Source organism: Nicotiana tabacum, chromosome 11 (assembly GCF_000715075.1).
Source record: "Nicotiana tabacum cultivar K326 chromosome 11, ASM71507v2, whole genome shotgun sequence".
NCBI lineage: Eukaryota > Viridiplantae > Streptophyta > Magnoliopsida > Solanales > Solanaceae > Nicotiana > Nicotiana tabacum.
The window spans coordinates 20,372,655-20,393,308 of NC_134090.1; positions in this window are offsets into that span (position 1 = coordinate 20,372,655).

Sequence of the window (20,654 nt, forward strand, 5' to 3'; positions counted from 1 at the left end):
AACTCAGAGCAAGACCCGCTCTCCAACCATGAATGTGACCTCACGAACCTTCCGGTCTGTCTAACTCTTCTATCTAGATTGGGTTGTGCGAAGTCTATCCTAAATCACCCTAACTTTCTCCAAGGCATCCTAAACCAAGTCCGTACCCAATAATCTGGCCTCACCCGGCTCGAACCAACCTACTAGGGACCGACACCGCCTACCATACAGAGCCTCATACGGTGCCATTTAAATGCTGGATAGGTAACTGTTGTTGTAGGAAAACTCCTTAAGGGGCAAGAACTAATACCAATAACCCCCAAACTCTCTCACACACACACGGTGCATATCCTCAAGAATCTAAATAGTGCACTCAGACTGTCTGTCCGTCTGAGGGTGAAATGTCGTGCTCAGCTCCACTCGAGTACCCGACTCATGTTGTATGGCTCTCCAAAACCATGATGTAAATTGCATACCCCGATCAAAGATGACGGATACCAGCACTCCATGAAGTCTGAAAATGTCACGGATATAAACTCGAGCCAACTGCTCGGAAGAATAGGTAGTCATAACAGGAAGGAAATAAACTGACTTGGTCATCCTATCCACAATCACCCAAACTGCATCAAACTTCTACTGAGTCCGTGGGAGTCCAACAATGAAATCCATAGTGATCCTCTCCCATTTCCACTCCAGAATCTCCAACTTCTGAAGCAATCCACCCCGTCGATGATGCTCATACTTCACCTACTGACAATTTAGGCACCGAGCAACATAATCCACTATATTATTCTTCATCCTCCTCCACCAGTAATGCTGTCTCAAGTACTGATACATCTTCATGACACCCTGGTGAATAGAGTACCATGAGATGTGAGCCTCCTAAAGTATCAACTCACGCAAACCATCCACATTAGGCACACATAGCCTTTCATGCATCCTCAATGTACCATCGCCCCCAGTAGTGACCTCCTTAGTATCACTGTGTCAAACTGTATCCTTTAGGACAAGCAGATGGGGGTCATCATACTGACGCTCCCTAATACGATCATAAAGAGAAGACCGAGAGACCACACAAGCCAACACTCGACTCGGCTCAGAATATCCAATCTCACATACTGGCTGGCTAAGGCCTGAACATCCAACGCCATGGGCCTCTCTGCTGCTGGTAGATATGCTAAACTTCCCAAACTCTCTACCCGGTGACTCAAAGCATCGACCAACATGTTGGCCTTCCTTAGATGGTATAAAATGGTGATATAATAATCCTTAAGAAGCTCTAATCACCTCCTCTGACGTAAATTAAGATCCTTCTACTTGAACAGATGTTGAAAATTCGATGATCAGTATAGATATCACAAAGGACACCATACAAATAGTGCCTCCAAATCTTCAAAGCATGAACAATAGCTTATATCTCAAGGTCATGGACAGGATAGTTCTTTTCATGCATCTTCAGTTATCTAGACACGTAGGCAATCATCATACGGTCTTGCATCAACACCGCGCCGAGGCCAACTCGCGATGCATCACAATAAATTGTATAAGACCCCAAACTTGAAGGCAATACCAATATTGGGGTTGTAGTTAAAGTTGACTTGAGCTTTTGAAAGCTCTCCCCAAACTCCTTCGTCCATATGAACGGAGCATCTTTTTGGGTCAGCCTGGTCATAGGTGTTGTAATAGATGTGAATCCTTCAACAAATCGATGGTATTAGCCTACCAAACCAAGAAAACTCCGAATCTCTATAGCTGAGAATGGTGTGGGCCAACTCTACAATACTTACACTTTCTTTGGATCCACCTTGATCCCTTCACTCGACACCACGTGACATGAAAATGCCACGGAATCCAACCAAAACTCACATTTTGAGAACTTTGCATTAAATTTCTTCTCTCTCAAGGTCTGAAGCACACTCCTCAGATGCTGCTCATGATCTTCCCAACTCCGAGAGTGCACTAGAATGTCGTCAATAAAGACAATAATGAATGTATCAAGATAAGGTCGAAATAGACTGTGCATCAAATGCGTAAATGTTGTTGGGGCAATGGTCATCCAAAATGACATCACAAGGAACTCGTAATGACCATACCGAGTCCTGAAAGTAGTCTTCAGGATATCTAGCTCCTGAATCTTCAACGGATGATAACCTGAACGAAAACAAATCTTGGAAAACACTCGGGCACCCTGTAACTGATCAAATAGGTCATCAATACGAGGCAAAGGATATCGGTTCTCACTGTAACTTTGTTCAACTAGCGATAATCAATGCACATATGCATAGAACAATCCTCTTTCTTTACAAAAAAAGACAGGAGCACCCCAAGGTGACACACTGGGCCAAATGAAGCCCTTATCAAGCAATTCTTGTAATTGTTCCTTCAACTCAGGCGGGGCCATACGATAAGGAGGAATAGAGATGGGCTGAGTTACTGGAAACAAATCAATGCCAAAATCAATATCTCTATTGGGCGGCATGCCTGGATGATCAGCTAGAAATATATCAGGGAAGTCCCTCACTACTGGGACTGACTTAACTGTAGGGGTATCAATATTAACATCTCTCACATAAGCTAGGTATGTGTCGTACCCCTTCTCAACCATTCGCTGAGCGTTAAGAAATGAAATAACTCTATTGGGAGTGTAATCTAAGGTACCCCTCCACTCTAATCGCGGTAAACCTGGCATAACCAGCGTCACTGTCTTAGCGTGACAATCAAGAATAGCATAATGGGGCGACAATCAGTCCATGCCCAAGATAACATCAAAATCTACCATGCTGAGCAATAATAAATCGACTCTGGTCTCAAAACCACTAAGAGTAATCAAACACGACCGATACAAGTGGTCCACAATAAGAGAATCTCTCATAGGAGTAAACACATAAATAGGAAAACTCAAAGAATCCCGAGATACGCCCAAATGTGGGGCAAAATAAGATGACATATAAGAATAAGTAGAGCCTGGATCAAACAGAACTGATGCATCTCTATGATAGACTGGAACAATTCCCCTAATGATAGAATTGAAAGCAACAGCCTCTGTACGAGCAGGAAGGGCATAGTATCTGGCATGGCCTCTCCCTCTAAGGAGACCTCTACCTCCCCGACCTCCACCTCTAGCTGCCTGAGCAGGTGGAGTGGCAGATAGTGCTGTAATCATAGCCTGGGAGCTCTATGGAGCACGCTATCGCTGAGAAGTTTGTGGAGGTGCACCTCTCCTAAGTCTGGGGAAATCCCTCACCATATGGTGGGTGTCACCACAATTAAAACAAACTCTAGGAGGGTGTGGTAGATGTTAGTGGTTTGGGCCAGGTCCGCTAGACGGACCACTAAAAACACCCCGTGCAGAAAGCACTAGATACTAGCGGTGCATAATAAGGCTTCTGAGGTCTAGGAGGAGCTGGAACACTACTGGCAGCTGGAAGAACTGAATGAACGGGCGACTCACACAGCCCCTACCATGACGAATGGCAACAGGGGCACGGGCACTAGAATAATGGCCTGACTCTCGAGACCTCTTGGCCTCTCTCTCCTCCCTATCCCGAGCAAGCATGCCCTCCACTCTCCTAGAAATACTCACCACCTGCTGATACGAGATATCTATCTCTAACTCCTGGGCCATGCTAGTCCTGATGCTGGGAATAAATCCCTCAATAAACTGACGAACCCTCTCTCAAATTGTAGAAACCAAGGCCGGTGCATGTCTAGCCAAGTCACTAAAACGGACTGCATACTTTGAAACACTCATAGCACCCATGCACAACTGCTCAAACTCCGCGTGCCATGCATCTCGGAGGATACAGTGGCACTCCTCCAGAAATTCCTGAGCGTCCTCTGATGCTAGACTACTGAATATAGGAGGATCATACTTTTTGTACCTTTTGAGTCTCCGCTCCTCCTCCTCTGAGTCTGCTACCCTACCCTTGGGCTGAATTGGGGCTACAGGTGGTACTGGTATAACCTTTGGAATCTGATCAACTTGAACCCGCTTCTCTGGGGTACAGGCTGCAGGGCTCTGTGCTCCTCCCCCGCCTGAGATGTGGTTGCAGCAAGGGGAATCAACCATGCCTGAGCTAGAGTGTTGTACATGCTCATGAACTATGCAAGGGTCTCCTGAAGAGCTGGAGTAGTAGTAGTACGTGTATCAGGTGCCTGTGCTCCGATTGGAGCTACTGGTGGCTCCTCTGTAGCAGCTCGCTCGGGTGCTCTGGCTGCACCATATGTTCGTCCTCCACCTCTGCCCCGGCCCGGGCCTAGGACAGCTCTAGCAGGGGGTGCGGGTGCCTGGTCATCTCTGGTAGCACATGTCCTCAACATTTGTGTGAGAATAGAAGACAGAAGTTTAGAATTTTGAAATCAATAATCTCGCAAGACAAGGAATCAAAATAAAGTGGAATTTTTCCTAACAGTTCCATAGCCTCCCGAAGATAAGCATAGATGTCTCTGTACCAATCCGCGAAACTCTAATAAACAGACTTGTGACTCACGACTCCTATGAACCGAGAGCTCTAATACCAACTTATCACGATCCAATTTCTCCCTCCATGAATTTTGATAACGGTACCTAGTCTCTACGACTAGGTAAGCCTAATATTGTGGAAATGAAATGAAAACACAAAGATAATAACTAACAAATATAGTTAATAAGCAGAAACGATGCTTCTCGGCATATAAAATAATCACTTTTTCCAAAACCAAGAATATCGCAATGTCACAAGCTTCAAAGAATTTCTAACTGCTCTATACATCCATGACTGAAGAAACAAGGGGAAATTAACACAGAGGATAGAAGGGGACTCCGAGGTCTACGGACGCGGCACATGTACCTTGAAGTCTCCTTAGGAAGAAACCACGCAGCTAGACTCGAGGCTAAAAGCTAGTACCCGGATCTGCACAAGGAAAAACAAGTGTAGGAAATGGCATGAGTACACCATAATAGTACCCAGTAAGTGCCAAGTCTAACCTCGGTCGAGTAGTGACGAGATCAGGTCAGGGCCCTGGTGGTGTAAATATAATGAAAATAAGACAGAAAGAAGTATTACATTAAAACAATTACAGAAATCTAATAGGAATAGAATTCAATGAAAGCTAACAACTCGGAACACAGTAATAGCAACAAGGGATCTCCCGGGATACCGTCACGTAGTCCCAAACGTAAATGTGCAGGAGAATCTCCTAGAATACTGTTCCGTAGTCCCAAAGTAAATATACAGTGATGGGGGATCTCTCGGAATACCATTCTGTAGTCCCAAAGTAAATAAGCAGTACAGGGGGATCTCCCGGAATACCATTCTGTAGTCCCAAAGTAAATATACAGTGCTGGGGGATCTCCTAGAATACCGTTCTGTAGTCCCAAGGTAAACAAGTAGTGCAAACAATAGAATTACAACTACACCACGAAAACCTACAATTTAGACTAAGTCCAAGTCAATAAAGAAGCAGGAAATTCACTAAGCATGCTGCACAGAGTTCAGGTAAGCAATTAAGACACGTACTCATGTTGTTCTAAATTAAATAGGATAATTACATATGCTATTGTACCTCAATTAAAGGTAAACAAATATTTTTCTTAATGAAAATGGAGTTTTTCAACAAATAGTCTGTGTATGCACTCGTCACCTCATGTAAACGGTGCTCATATATCAAATAGTACCAAATCCTAAGGGGAGTTCCCACACACAAGGTTAGGCAAGCCACTTACCTCGAACCAAACTCAATCAATCAGTCACAATGCTCTTTCCACAAATATATGGTCCAACTCTAGCCAAACCCAATTACATAACATAAATATTGCTACAAGAAACTAATCTAGCTAACGAAATCAAAGTTAAGGCAAGAAATTAGAAAAAAGCGCAAAAATCCTCCCCGGGCCCACGTTTTGGAATCGGGTAAAAGTCACAAATTATGAACACCCATTCACTCACAAGATTACTCATACCTAAATTATCCAAATTCGAGGTCTAAATCCCACTCAAAACTCAGAATTGTAATTGGGGAACTTTTTCCCAACTTTCTCACTCAAAATTCTTGATTAAATGAAGAAAAAACAATAATAGATTAATGAAATATAGCCAAAATCGAGTAAGGAATCGTTACCACAAAGCCCTATCTGAATATCCCTCAAGGAATCGCCAATTTCCGAGCTCCCAAGGTCCAAAAATGGATAATGAACTCAAACCCTCGCACTTAGCTCTTTTTCTGCCAGTCAAACCGCATCAGCAGACGTTTCTTTGCACCTGCGATGCCGCATCTATGGTGAATCCTCCGCTTTTGTGAAAATCACTTACTCAGCTTACCTTCGCTTCTACGACTAGTGACCGCATATGTGCATGTCATAGGTGTGGAAATTACATCGCACGTGCGGACCCAAGCTCGCACCTGCGCCCAACTCTCCGCTTCTGTGAACATCGCAGGTGCGGGAAAATCTTTGCACCTGAGGACTCTCCTCCACTCCCTTTAAGTCGCGTCTACAATCCAAACCCCACTTCTATGGGCTCGCACCTATGATGACCTCTCCGCAGGTGCGATTACACCAGCACCAGAAAATCTTCAGCAATGGCCTAAGTCCAATTTTTAACCTGTTGAGCATCCGAAACACACCCGAGGCCCTCGAAACCTCAACCAAACATACCAACCAATCCTGAAACACCATACGAACTTAGTCGAGCCCTCAAATCACCTCAAACAATGCTAAAAACACAATTCATCCTCCAATCTAAACCTAATGAACTTGAAACTTCCAAATTCGACAACCAATGTCGAACCCAACCAAACCACGTTTTATTGGGCCCAAATTTTGCACACAAGTCATAATCAACATTACAGAGCTATTCTAACTTTTGGAATCGGATTCTATCCCTGATATAAAATATTCCACTACCGGCTCAAAACTCCAAAATTCGACTTTTGCCATTTCAAGCCTAAATAAGATACGGACCTCCAAAACACAATTCGAACACGAGCCCTAAGCCCAAAATCACCCAACGAAGCTAATAGAATTGATGGAACTCCATTTTGGAGTCATCTTCACACAATTTCAGTTACGGTCTAATTTCTAAAACTTAAGGCTTTATTTAGGGACTAAGTGTCCCAAAATACTCCAAAATCCAAAATGAAACCTCCCGGCAAGTCACAATAGCAGAAAAAGATATAGGGAAGCAGTTAATAGGGGATCAGGTCTCTAACTCTCAAAACGATCGGTCGGGTCGTTACAAGGTATCTCCTTATTCTCCTCCATATTCACCACTATAAAGTCTACAGGAAATAAGAACTTCTCCACCCGAACTAACACATCTTCCATTATCCCCTCAGGTGTTATAGTCATGTGGTTTGCCAACTGCAAAGATATTGGCACCTACTTTATCTCTTTAATCTCCTTCTCTAGTTTCCTGTAAATTGACAGAGGCATTAGATTAATTGATGTACCAGAATCACATAAAAACTTATCAAAATTAATAGTGCCTAAAGATCAAGGTATAGTAAAACTCCCAGACAATATAGTTGTCTTTTCAGTATCAGCTGGCAGAGTACCTGCGATTCTCTCAGACAATATAGTTGCAATTTATCCCACTTGTCTCTCCAAGTTTTGCAAACCTGTGCCAAGTTCTTTGATATCTGCACCATAAGCATCTAATCTCTCATCTGTCTTGACATTGAATGACTTTATTAGATCTTCCAGCCTAGGATGATTTGGCTATTAAGGTAGAAACTGCGGCCTCTACTAATTTTGGAAGCCTGGAGCTCCTTGTCCCTGAAATCTGGGGTTATTTTGTTTCCATGAATTTGCAGTACCCCCAAGTTAACTCCATGAAAAACCAGGATGCTTCTGACCCATTGCATTGAAGTTATAATTACCCATGGTATTCACTTACTCCATTGAAGCTTGACACTCATGAGTAGGGTATCCTATTCTATAAATATCACAACTGTATGAAGCTCATGGTGTAATGGGGCTAAGGTCAGCTTCCTTATTTCTTTGGGCATGGCATCAAGTTGTACCTGCGCAGATGTGTTAGAATCAACTTGGTGAACACTAGTTGATCTTCTTCTTTCAGCAATCTTAGAGGGTCACTGATTTGCATCTTCAGATAACTCATCTAGAATTGTGAATATCTCCTATGGAGTCTTTTTCATCAATGGGCATCCAACTACATTGCTCAACTTTCTGTGCGAGGCCGGTGTCAATCCATCCCAAAAGTCCTGGAGTTGCATCCAGAGTTCAATCGCATTATGTTAACACTTTTGCACTATCTCCTTAAACATCTCCCAAGCTTCAAACACAGTTTCAGTCTCATTCTGGCAAAAGTTATGGATTTCTCTTCTAAACTTGCCCGTCTTAGCTAATAAGAAATATTTATCAAGAAATTTTCTAGTCATCTCATCCAATGTTTGAATTGATCCATCAGGCAAGCTTCGAAGCGAGTGTTTTTCATCATCTTTGAGTGTGAAGTGGAATGCCCTTAAGTAAATTGCATCTTGTGACACACCATTGTACTGAAAGGTGTTCTTAATCTCCTCAAAGTCCATTAGATGGTTGTTTGGATCTTCGTTTTGCTTCCCTATGAAGACAAGGCAGTTTTGAAGGGTTTGAAGCAACCCTTGCTTCAACATGAAATTGTTAGCTGCAACTGGATGTGGTCTCACACTTGATAAGCCTTAGTTGTAGACCGGTCTAGCATAATCGCCGAGCGGTCTCCCAGCACCGGAAGCTATGTTTCCAAACTGGTCTGGAACTAAAGGTTGATTCTGAGCAATTATCTAAGCCATCTCTTCTTCATAGACAATTTGTGCATCTCTCACAGCTGCTTTCTCGGCATCCCGTGCAGCTTTTTCTCTTTGTTGGGTTGCCGCACTTGCAGCCAAATCTACATTATCATCATCTCCAGCCATATTTTCTTAGGTTGAGGATTGCCCAACCTTCTCTATATTCTCGGGGAGATTTCGTTCCTTCCTCAATTGTCGCAGTTGTTTCTCGATTTTTGGTTCATATGGTAGCACGTCCTTCCTAGAAGATCAAGTCATGCACCAATATAACTTGTAGCCTACACACAGTCAAGAAACACCAACACGTAAAAATAGAAAAATAAAAGAAAAAGAAAAATTCCTGAACTAGCACTACAAACAATTTTAAATACGATTGATTGTCAATCCCCAATACCGGTGCCAAAATTTGACGAGCGCAAAACACACACTTAAATATGCTTGCTAGTCAAATATAGTATAATATAATATCATATACATAAGGATTGGAATTAAACAATATTATCATAGTTTTAGCTAGATTGCTATCAAAAATTATCAACAATTGAGATTTATGTGATTTAAAACTAAAATTAACTAAGAGTCTAAACTATTGACGAATGACAATCGACGCAAGTAATGAGCAAAGAAGGTTATCAATGGGAGAATATAGGGTTTTGATAATATAGGTGCAAGATAATTGTTCGAGATCTAACTCTATATAATTCACTTCTAATGTTTAAGTGAGTCTCTCGAATTCACTTAATTATTAGTTCAACCGTTTAGTAGAAATTCCTCTCAACCTCACAAGATGAACTAAGTTAAGCCTGGTGAGGATATGCAAGAATTCGTAGTGGATTGGTCTTGAGGAGAACCTCTCTCGATTATCCTCCTAACTAGATTTAATCAATAATTCAACTAGCCTCTTCCGATTACTAAGAATAATTAATGAATTCAACAGACAAATAGAACGCAAAGATATCACAAGTTATGCCTCTGTCGATTACATTAACAAGTGAATATAGATGCAACGATTAAAACATCCAAAGCGATTCAATACATAAAACTAGAGTTAATACCCACAAACAAAGATCAATACACCAAATACATCAAACCCTAAAGAGAACTACTCTATAGACATGGAGCAATTCATCACAAATATTTTTAAGTTAAAGGAAAACATAAAAGATCCAAACTCATGTCTTGAGTGAGGATTGAATAATGAAATCCTTGTGCTTTTGCTTCTCCACCTCCTACTTAGCCTCCTTAAGTCTTAGATATGTCAAAAGTCCTAAAAATAATATTTTACATGTATTTATACCAAATAGGGTCGGGCCCAAATGAAACCACCTTCTTCTAGCCGAAATAGGATTGTTACTCTGTAATAAATGCACAGGTGCGCTGCATGGGGTGACGTGCCAGGCGGGGCAGTAGTGGAGTTTATCAGGGAGTGTGTGCTTTGAAGGCAGCAGCAAAATAAGGCAGCGGCTATGGAAGTTTCTCAAACATCGACGTTTTTTTGACTTTTTGATATCCAGATGTGGTTCTCGACCATCGAACGCGATCCCAGCTTAATCCCTGGGCTTTTACTCAGACTTGAAAGCTCCAAATAGCTCGAATTAGCTCCATAACATTTACATCACTCGGAATCACTCCTATAAGGCATAAAACATGCAATTAATGCAAAACACTAGCGATCAAAGCTCAAACTCAATTAAAGTGCAGTAAAGAGTGCAATAAGCAACTAAAATACGAGATTATAGCCTACCATCAATGAACACAATCTTATTTGTGGTTTATTACGCTTTGAACTAACCCGTGCAGGTAGTTAATCGAAGTCAAATATAAGGATTAGGTCTGAAAGAACATGTTGGACTCTTTTTCCCTTGGACCAGTATTTTTCTGAAGTGGGTTTTACGGCAAGGTTTTTAACGAGGAAACAGTAAGCGTGCTACCCTAGTTTTGAAGACCGGTCTAAGACCGGGGACTGCAGATGGCCCGTATCGGATCAATAATATTCGAGCCCTCAAAATTCAATCTCAAATAATAGGGGGCCATCACCCCCTAAGTCAAGAACCGAAGTCTTAAGTTCGGAATTTAGAAGGCATTCCTATTCGATATTGAAAGCCAAGGCTTGAATAGGATTAATTTTAAGAAACAAATGATCAAATGAACTATGCCAGCATAGCTCTTCTCGCCATGGCAGATAGATTTTGTACATTCAAAGTGATAAAAGAAATTTGCCTTCTGTGTTTTGTCATTTAACGTTTGCATAAACAATATTGTCGTTAAGTTACTTTGGACAAATACTGGATTCAAAATTCTCTGATCCTACGGGCTATCCCGAACCAGGGACTGCTACCCAACAATAAGATCAGGATATTTGGGCTACTAAATCCCTAAGGCACCGAGCCTACAAGGCAAGGCCCAAACACAAAAGGCCATAGCCAACTTAAGGGACGAAGCCTTTAGAGCTTCAACCAGAGCTTCAACCAGAACATATAAACAGCTCGGAGACGTTTGAGTTTGTGCATAAAAAAGTAAGGTCCTTACCCATTTTTAATCCATGAAATATTACTTCAGACCCGGTCAAGTTACTCGGTCTCGAATTACAGCCATGAAAAGAGCCAACTTCGACAAAGGATAGTTGTGTCCGGTAAAATCACTCGAGTGTTTTGGCAAACACTCCATTTTTTATCGAGTCCTCCGAATTCAAAGAAACTCGGAGTTATTATTTAATGCAGGCCTCATCTGGGCTTTGGAGGAATGAACAGTTTAAGCAATGTCAAATTCTATGCTAAAGCATCGATGGTATATTATGAAGAGAAAATTTTTATATATATTTACCAAAAAGTATTTACAGATGCACTATGAAATGGCCCCAAAATACAAAATATATAGCTACAAGAAAAAAAACCAAGTCATTTATTTCCTAGTCTTAGTCAGAGCCCGACTAGTTGCCAGAACCATCGGGCTGGTATCTCGCTCTGGCCTCGTCTTTGAGCCTCTTCGCCTCCTCAATCTCGACGACCAAGTCAACTCCCCCAGCTTGGATCTTTTCGAGAGTCTCTCTCCGAGATAGCCACTTCACATATTTGGCCTTTGTTATTACACGGGCTTCGGCTACCTCTACGTCATTCTTGTACTGGACCAACATCTCCGGAGCCTCGGATGCCTCGTTCGAAGCCGCCTATAATTTGGACTTCAATGCATGTATTCTTGGCTAAAAGCATCCTGTTCTATAATGGCCGAGTTGAGTTATGCCCGGAGCTTCTCTCTCAACCGAGACCATTTGTCAGCTTTTTCTCTCATCATCCGGAGCTGTATTTTGGTCGATGTCAGGTCCACTTTGGTGGCATCTCGCTCCGAGGCTAGGAGATCTATTTTGCCCATTAACTCCTCGGCTGAAGCTTTAACCTCGTCCATTTTGGACCTACGTTGGTCGATCAGGTTTATCATCTCTTGGACCTGCGAGGTTGCAACGTTAGCATCTGCGTTTAACCTCTCGTTATTGATCTCAAACGCTCTTACCTTTTCAACTAGAAGGGCGTGCTCTTGTTTCGCATTCAAGGCCTCCTTTTGGGCTTTTTCCATCTCAGCTTGGAGGATGGGGTGATCCCTGAGGACTTCATCTTTTTGCTCACAAAGAGCTTTGAACATGTCCTTCTGTCGGACCTGCTCCTTGAGCTCGAACTCAAGATGACTCACCTCCATTCAGGCCCGGTGTAAGCTCTCATGATGAAGCACCGAGGCCTGATACATAAAGAGAGAAAAATTGTTAAAATGTCGTTAAGGCAAAAAGAACTCTGTAAAGACACAAAGGGAAGAAGGCATACCCTATCTAGTGCATGTTGGGCCTCTTTGAAGAGGCTCGACACGTCCACCTTGTTCATTTTCACTTGGTCTTCTTCGGTCACCAAGGAACGGAGATAGCTGGCCATTCCGACTGGCCCAGATAACATACTAGTATTTTTCTTCTTCCAGTCAGGGTCCACACTAGGGGCGGGAAACTGCTTCTCGAGCTTTGGGCTGGAATTCGGCCCACCTGGCCCTGGTTGCACGACCTTTTTTGGGATCTCCAGGTGGCCAAGCCGGAGTAGTCCTCTAGTAAACCAATATCTACGCCCTCAAAGAATGAATGAAGGGCCTTGTCCACAGCCCGAGATGCCTTAGTCGGTTATTTTCTACGACAGCCTGAGCCCCATCTAAAAAAGGCTCCATATGAGATTGTGACTTTGGGAAGTTAATGATGTTGGCATTTCTCGAGATGGCCTCTTTCAGAACCGGAGGAGCTTCTTGAGGAGTAATAGTCATATGTTTCTTATCGAGCCCCCGAGCTAAGGAGGATTCAGCCTTACGATCATCTCCCCCTCCTTTCCGGGGCGGCCAGCTCCTGTGTGTCGATTGGCTCATGACCGACGAACTCCATGTCATCATTCTCGAGGAAGTCCTTGAGCCGATAAAGAGCTTCAAGGTTCGGGACCCTAGCACAAGTACTTTTCTTGGTACTCTTTTTGACCCTGACTACAATCCTCTTCTTCTTGGCATCGGCGGAAGCGTCTGAGGAGTCAGCAGACCTTTTCTTTTTGTTTTCTCTTCCTTGGCAGTAGCTTTGGCAGTAGGCTGCAATGAAACGGAGGGTTTTTTGGACGAAGACAAGGCCATGGCCTCGGTAATTGCCCAAAGTTTGGTGGTCTTGGGAAAACCTGTGAAAGAAAAAGGCTTAGTCAAAATAATAAGATAAATGGGGAATTCAACTAGGAGAGAGGGAAACTCACCATGAGAACGAGCCTCCTATTAGCCTTTGGAAAGCTTGCGCCACTCGCGCTCGGAATATGTAAGTTGTTTGTCGATTCCCTCGATCCATTCCCTAAAATGGGGGACTGTATTGGAGACTCGGGCGACAGTTGCATTTCAGAAAAAACGAGTAATGAGAAAAAGGAGTAAATCCAAAGGAGTATTTTGACAATTTAAGAAGAGGTGGACTTATGTTTTGAGTTCCACTTCTCGGAGAATGGAAAGAACTCGGAGGGAATGAGATCTTCGGTCTTTATTCGAACAAACCTCCCATGCCAGCCTCGGTCCCTATCCTCGTCTATGCACAATAAGGGAGTCTTTTTTGCCCGTCGGGAAAGCTTGATTAACCCCCTCCCTCCCCCGAAAGATTCGGGGACTGTAGACATGGAGTAGATAGTCGATCGTGAACTGTGTCTCTTCCATGTTGTTGGCAAAGTGACAGATAAGGGTCACGATCCTCCAAAAAGAGGGGTGGATTTGCCCGAGGCAAATCTCGTACTCTTATAGAAATCGAGGACCGTTGTGTCCCTCAAACCGAGCATGAAGGGATACATAGAAACAGTTAAGTATCCTTCCACGTGCGTCGTGATGTCCTCGTCGGGACTCGAAACGGCCACATTTTTGCCTTCCCATTTTCAGTCCTCCCGGACCGCTTGGAGCGTTTCCTCAGTGATTGAGTAGACATACCTCCATGCCTTCTCACCTCGATCTCCTTGTCTGGAGGATTTTTTGACCTTAAAATCATTATCTATGGAGCAACCTCTGGGGGATAAATTCTATAAGAGGAGGTTCAGAGGATGCTACCGGAAGGGTTGCCTCGATGTCTGCGGCTAAGGTAGATTTTGAAGGAGCAGTGTTTTGAGGCACTGTTTGAGATTTTAGCCATCTTGATCTAGGAATATGAGGTTTGAAGGTTGATATGAAGATTTGAAGATCTAGTTTGAAGATTTGAAAGCAAAGTATGAAGGTTTAAAGACAAGAGATGAAGATATGGTGAACAATTTAAGAAGATTTGTAAGATTGATGAACAAATAGAAAATCTAAGGGTAACTCAAGAAGATTCGAAATCGGAAAGTAGAAAAGTGAAAAAAGGAAACCGGAGCTTTTATAGGAAAAAAATAATGAATGCGTGATGTTACGCATTCGCAACCTACCGAAGATGGTCAACTGGCGGCTGACACGTGTACGAAGTCAGAACAACACGAGTGATGGGATATTTCGGCGACTTTTCAACTTGCTTATGGCGTATGGAGGATGAAACCAGAGTCATGTAATCACTTCTCGTTATTCCTATAAATCTACTCTCTGAGAAGTGGGGGACTATCTGTGTACGGATAAAATTGGGGATAAAATTACCCCCATTTTCTGATGAGAAATAAGAAGACAACATGGTCTGACATAGGCTCAAGTAAAGCCGAGGGCTCCCCAGATCAGATCCCGAGGAGACGAATGACGCACCAAGATTCGGACATGGCCAAACATGAGAGAAATCAAGCTCGAGCAAAATAAAGTATCGAGGTTAAAGGAAAGATGGTTAGAGAGGACGAACGAGGGGCCGAATTATCCGCCATCGACCGGATATTATGGTACGAATCTCTCTCGATATCAACTGCGGATCATAATTTACTAAAAAGAATAATTTTTACCGTATTTAGATTTGTACTAGGATTAAAACTCCCCTACTCTATAACGGGGAAAACCTTTTCATTTTCAATCATTGTTGGCACGCATATCAAAGCAATAAAATTTCTTTTTGTCTTCTAGCTCTTGTTCAAAGTGTTCTTTGGCTACTCATTTCTTGAGTTGCAACCGAGCCCGTCTCGAGGGCTTGATCGGAACCAGTTTCAGAATTCAACTTAAAGCCAGGCTTAATTGTTCCATCACGTTTGGTTTGATCGTTTTGTTTCTCCTTAATTTTATTATTTGTTGTTCTTAAATCATTCGTGTTAAATTAAAACATACATCCTTTAAACCACGAACAAATTCAATTGTTACTCATTTTAAGAGTAAACACATTTACTTCTTTTTCTAAGCTATCGTTTATTTCAGCTGCAATAAAGTTTCAGATTCATGGACCAATTTTTTTATGAGCCTATTGGTTAATTCACCTCAAATTAATGTATGACCCGTATTTCCATGCTAATAATTTTATGGTAAACACTTCAAAATTCAGTGCTTATGCCAATCGAATGAATAGACATATTTTTTCTTACCACTAAAATATATTACTCCTATTAATTAGTACTCCCTTCGTTCACTTTTACTTGTTCACTATTTTAAAAATATATTTTTACTTTTACTTTTACTTTTAACATATCAAAAGAAGACAATTTTGTTTTTCCTGTTATACCCACATTATTAATTACTTTTCAAATTATTTTCTCAAATCCATTAATAATATGCATCAATTACTATGGGCATTATAGTAAATTAAGTACTTCATTTATTATTTTTTAAGGGGTATGCAAGTCCATAATATGCACTTATCTTAATTTAAGAGAAATTCATAAATCACTATTGCTTAGTGGTTATTAACTTCCTATAGCTACCATATACATAATTACTTCTTATAGCTATTATTCGGTTGTTACGGTAGTGTATTCGCTGTATTTGCATATTGTATTCATGAATACAGTAGCAAAAGTCGCCTAAAAAATAGAGGGTTACAGTTGTACACGACTGTATTCACATGTATTCGCGCCATGTATTCATGAATACAGAAATGGCAATCACCTTAAATTAAAATAGGTTTGCCCAGTTGTCTAACAACGAAAATAGGATCAATTAGCGTGATACACTCCTAATATAACTCAACAAAATCAATTCTTACACGCCTCATTATATTAGAAAGATTTTTCAGTTGTATATAATTGTTGTATTTAGTGTGTTTCAATATTTATTTATTTATTTATTGTTGCATTCATTAGATTCAATGTTTGCATTTACTATATTCACTATTATTCAATGTATTCAAATATTTGTATTAACAGTATTTTAGTTATTCCTAATACATGTTATTACTGTTGTATTCAGTATATTTTATTGGTTGTATTCACTGTATTTTTATTTGTATTCAGTGTATTTTACTGTATCTCATTGTATTTTAAAATTAAATGTATTCACTGTTTATATTCTGTTCTATTTCAATATTTGTATTCAGTGTATTTCAATGCTTATATCATGTATTCATGCATACTGTACGTATAAATACAGGTATATTCAGCTGTATTAAAAAAATGCAGACCTTCGAAATACATAACTACAGGCAAAAAATAGATATTTATATAAAAATACAATGTGTTTGCGTGAATTTGTACAGAATACAATGTATCGTATCACTATATGTGATGGAATTTTTTGGCCAAGCAAAATACTGTATACATTGTACTAAAACTAAAAATGGAGACAAACAAAAAACCCCACCCTCAAATCTTCACCGACATAGAAAATATTGCGGTATTCGTCGTTCATGTTACAGTACCCATGCTATACTCGGATTATTCCGGCATTATTTTTGCTCCCCGCGCAGTGGCCCTAGCCTCAGAGCGACGAGCCCCTCCTTGCACGGAGGAATCTGATTTTGAAGAAAAAGTTCGTCTTTCCTCTCTTTCTCCCAACATTGTTTTTGCTCCCCGCGCAGTGACCCTAGCCTTAGAGCGACGAGTCCCTCCTTGCTATCGAGGAATCTGAAGAAAATGTAGGATTCGGCCATATTATAAGGACGTATCTTGCTCGAAGAGAGAGAGATTGAAGAAAAAAATTGTTGAGAATAGAGAATCGTGCATTAACTAAAAGAAAGAAAGAACGATAAAATATAAAAAGTAACTATAGAAATAATATTTTAAAATAATTTTGATTAATAATAAATAGGTTGTATAGAACTATTTTATTCGCAACTACAACTAGGAGAAAAACCTAGAAGTAGAGACGCACGGCGGCGACGGTTACGGCAGTTAGCAATGGTATTGGCACGTGACTCATCGTTGGGTGGCGAAACGGTGTTACCTGAAGAGATAGTAACGGAGGTTCTGTTATGGCTGCCATTGAAGTCTCTGTACCGATACAAGCCTGTCTCAAAAACCTGAAGCTCAATCATCTCTGAACATGAATTCATGAAACTGCACAACGGCCGCAACGTTGGGATCGTCATCTCCAATTCTAGCTCCTTGTTCCTATCAAGGCTCAATCTTACTAATATCCCTCCTCATCCTCCTCCTTTTATCGAGCAGCAATTCGGTACTGCTGAAATTGGATTCACAGAAGTTATTAATGGCCTCTTTTGTTTCTATACTCCAACCGGTGATCTTACTCTCTGCAATTCCTACACTACTGAAACAATGGAACTCCCACTCCCCTCGTTTTTCCGCCCTAATAAATATGAAACTCAATTTCGTTTAGGATTCGATCCCTTTATTGGCTCCTACGATTGGCGGCCTCTTCGATAGTGATAATGTTAATCTCTTAGAGATTCTTACCCTAGGAGGAGTGGACACGATCAAAACCAAAACCAAAATTAAGACTATAAACAGAAAGTACAACTGGATAAAGCTGCTGCCTACTCATAATCTTGAAGTAAGTATGGATTTGTCGTGCACACCAAGTGTTTGGATAAATGACTCTTTGTATTGGTTAGTTGAATGCGACGACTCCAAACTGAAAATACTGGCGTTTAACCTTAGAAAGCATCATTTCTTTACTATCTCCCTACCTGCTGCTGCAAATCATCAAAATCTTGCAGTTGAAGATACCAGAATAGTGAAGTTAAGGGGAGGTTTGGCGGTGGGATGTCTGACCGCCGCCACCATAACTACACAAGAATTGAATCTCTGGGAATTGAAGGGATCGAATTGTTGGATCAATCATTCCATCATCTTACCTGAAGAACTTCAGGTTAGCTGTCATATAGAGCGCTGGTGCATTATTGGTAACCTTCCAACAGGTGAGATAATGTTGGCTAATCCTAATAATAATGATGATTCTAATTTCACCCCTATTTATTCTTATGATTTTTCCACTGGTAAGTTTCAGAGGTTTGTAGTTGGCAAGTTTCCTTGTACTATTACTGGTGAATCTTTTCAAATATCTTGTCTCGAATTAAATAACGGTGATCCACTTAAGGTTTTATTGCGCAAACCCCCAATTGCTGCTCTTCAATATATGGAGGAATATATGAGAGAGGAAACACTTGCAGATAAACTTAGAAGAATACTTATTGAGAAAAAGAAAAAAAAGAAAAGTTTCAAAAATACGAGCATGAAGACGCAAATGAGTTTATTTAGTAAGTATATAATACTATTTTGATATTTTCTGTTTATGTTTTATTGTCTAGTGAGTCGTATTTATTTTGCCATGAATTGAACTAAGGTATTTGTTTCAGAATGGTTCTTTTAAATGTTGCATTTAGTTTTTGACATCTCGTATATTTATATTTGTGCTCATGTCTTTGAAGCATTTGTGCTGGAATCAGAGTGTTTAGTGCACATTTATTTTTAAATTAACCAATGTAGATGATGACTTAAAATATATGTTGGTGGTTATAAAATTAAATAAAGTATGATGATTAGGACATCCACGAGCAAATTACATTTATATATTTATTCCCCGAAAGCCGTGTCGTTAACTCTTTTTTTTTTAATTGGTTATATTGTCTTTGTGGAAAAAGAATTTCACGAGCTTAAATAATAAGTTTTGTAATTTCAATTTTTCAAATCGTAGACTAGGCCAGCTATGGCCTATGAAGCCAAATCATAAACAAAAGAGCAGGAATAATAGTGATAGTTTAAATTATTGTCAGTGTATAATTTGGCTTTGGAGTTCATTTATAATCAGTGTAAAACGTATTTAAATTACAGCGTATCTTAACTGGTTATGTTAGGTTATTTACTATATTTTCTAGGTTAAAATTAAATTAGGTTTACTATGGGGAATTTCATGTTATATAGGCTTGACATGATGATGTAAAGAAATTATACACATAATGCACGGAACATAAAGATGTTATAACTTGAATAATATCATTATGTGAGATATTCACATCGTCTATATATATTGCAAATCTCCCATTGCGTCTGTCTGGAAGCGTTGTCAGTTCGTTAATTTCATGAGTTACTTTGTTATCAACCTGTGTGAGTATGAGCATATTAATTATCTATGCTAAAACCTCACAATTGGAAGTAAAAACACAGTTGTAGTAATTAATCTCTTTACATTAGTGTGCAATTCAACATTTTAATCAAGAACTACGAAAATGTTGTCTATGCAATCAGTAATACATGTTTCTGATCATTGTCTTGGTCCTCTTGGAATTTTAATTAGCCTTCAACTGTGTATGTCAAGTTTTCAAGTAACTACGCACAGCAGGCTTTCTTTGGAAATTTTTGATTTTACAAGTTCAATTCTGACAATATGTAATTCAAGAGGAAAAGCCGAAAAGGTTTTTGTTGATAAAATATTGAAGATATATAGACCTTTTTTTTGTAATAAATATTCAACATAGTTTGTGCATACCTTGACTATTCTACCGGGGAAAAATAATCCTTTCTTATTTTCTTTTCCAAGAAGGAAAGATAAAGAGGGTCTTATGGAGGGAGCGAGAGTGGAAAGGCTTGGGCAATATGACCCTAAAAAGAAGGGGAGATGTTGAAAGGTTCCATATTGTCGAGACAAAATGCGATGCTGATTATAGCATGTCACACTGTTTGAGCAATATGCACTATGTTCTGATTCATTGATAAGGAAGATAGTATTGCAGTGGTAGGTCTATGATGTGATACTAATGCATGTCAGGGGAGATACATGCTAACTATGGGTAGAAAGCAAGAACTGTTATGTAAAAACACTCGGGGAAGAGGTTCCATATTATCGACACAAAGGACAACGGTTATGTATGTGATGATTATAGTATGACGCATCAGCTGGTCATGGAGTATCGAAGAATATTGATCTATGCATTGTGTTCTGGTTCATTAATAAGGAAGATAACATTGCAGTGAGGGTCTACGGTGTGATACTAACGTATGTCTGGGGGAGAAACATGCATGGGTAGGAAGCAAGAACTATTATGTAAAGAAAAATTCGGGTCGGGGCGGGGTGTGTGTGGGTAGGTAGGGTGGGAGGGGGTTACAGATTATCTGATC